This window comes from Belonocnema kinseyi, chromosome 5 (assembly GCF_010883055.1).
Source record: "Belonocnema kinseyi isolate 2016_QV_RU_SX_M_011 chromosome 5, B_treatae_v1, whole genome shotgun sequence".
NCBI lineage: Eukaryota > Metazoa > Arthropoda > Insecta > Hymenoptera > Cynipidae > Belonocnema > Belonocnema kinseyi.
Window position 1 is genome coordinate 27900386 of NC_046661.1, and position 1915 is coordinate 27902300.

Genomic DNA, 1915 nt, shown 5'->3' on the forward strand with positions numbered 1-1915 from the left:
CTTTTCTTCGATGGCCTTCATGAAGAATAAGTACAGGAATCGATTAGAAGACGTGGAAAATTATTTGTTGTTAAAAATTAATAGATCCATGACACCTGACATAAAAAAATTAGCAGTGTGTACCAAAATTAATATTGGTACTTATTTAACTAACGCAATGTTGTCTTTAATTGTTAAGAAAATATAATAGGGCGAATTAATTTTAGATTGGACATGCTGCTGTTAAAAATCGTTTCTGACTTAACGCAAAATTAATTTAGGACAAAATTTTTAATGATTTAAATTTAAAAACCAATAAATATATATATTTATTTACAGTATATTTATACAATAAAAAAAACAAAAAAGTCGGGTTTAAATCGAAAGAGAACGAAAATCAGACGTATCAAAATTAATATATATATGTATACAATGAAAAAATTTGAAAATTCTTGTTTATATCAAAAGAGAATATATTCCTCAATTTTATTCAATTTTTTTGAATTTTCGAAAAGATTGCCAAACCTGTCCGATTTGAAACGAATACGCCCAAAAAAAGTCTCTTTATAGTCTATCTGCACCTCCACGTTGGTAAGAGATGGGAAACGCTGAGAGTGCTATACTTTCAGTAGCCTAATGCAGCTCTAGCAATTTTTTTTAACCAAAATTAATGATGAAAAAGTTTTTATTTACAATTTATTTATTTTTCTTGTTTTTTATTAATATAAAAATTAATTTGAGTCATAAACCATGCATGAAATCATTTTTTAATAATTCTATATGTAAATTTAGTTAATACTTTAATTAATTCCGATTTTTAAACCCTACATTAAACTTCTAATTTTATAATTTCATAGTTCAACAACATATGATTCAAATCGGAAAAATTCGTGCATTCCAAATATATTATTTTTAAATCGCTAATTGTAAAATTAAACTTTTTTAAATTTTTATACTTGGAACTGCCTATGGATAAAAGACCACTAGCGGGGTGAGCTCACCCGCACCGAACTCCGTGAACCGACCGAAAAGTAGTAGAAAAAATCAAGCCGGGTCGAGCCTGCCCTTACCTGAAAATCCAGCAAAAAGTTAGCCGACCACTGAGCTAGCCCATTCATCGTTCGGGAAGCTATCCTTTGAAACAGTCAGGCCTGAGGTTGTAAAAAGTAGAAATATAGGCGGGAAGTCTCTAGGACAGTGGTCGGCAAACTTTTCTCTCAATTTTCAGGTATGTTTAGGCTCCACTCGACTTAGTTTTTTCTACTACTTTCCGGTCTATTTATGTACCATAGTTTGAGCATGTCAAAGTAAGGAAATTTTAAAACTTTTAATTTTTTAACTAGCGATTTGAAAATAGCATTATCAGCATCTGCGAATTTTTCCGATTCCAATGATATATTACTTGCCTAGGAAAGTTGACAATTTGAGAAGTATTTAGTATTAAATTGAGTGTAAAGCTGATGTTCCTTGATATTATACCCCTACAAATATTTAACTTTTCTAGGCAAATAATATGTCATTGGAATCAGAAAAAGTCGTAGATGCTGATAATACTATTTTCAAATCGCTAGTTGAAAAATTAAGTTTTAAAATTTGCTTACTTTGACATTCCTGTGGGTAAAAGACCCTTGCTGGAGTAAGCTCACTCACACTAAGGCACATGAATGGACCGAAAAGTAGTAGAAAAAATTAAGTCGGGTGGAGCCTGACCATACCTGGAAATTAAGCAAAAAGTTTGCCGACCACTGCTCTAGGAGTCTAGGACTTTCGGTAGATTACTGGGGACGAGTATTCCATGATGGGGGTACTTCAATATTTATTTCTGTTCTTATCTAATTTTCTTAACACGTTTATTATGATTTACAGAAGTTGTTCTTTTCAAAGGAAGAACTTTCCGATAAATTCTATATAAATGAATGGAAATTTTTTAATCAAC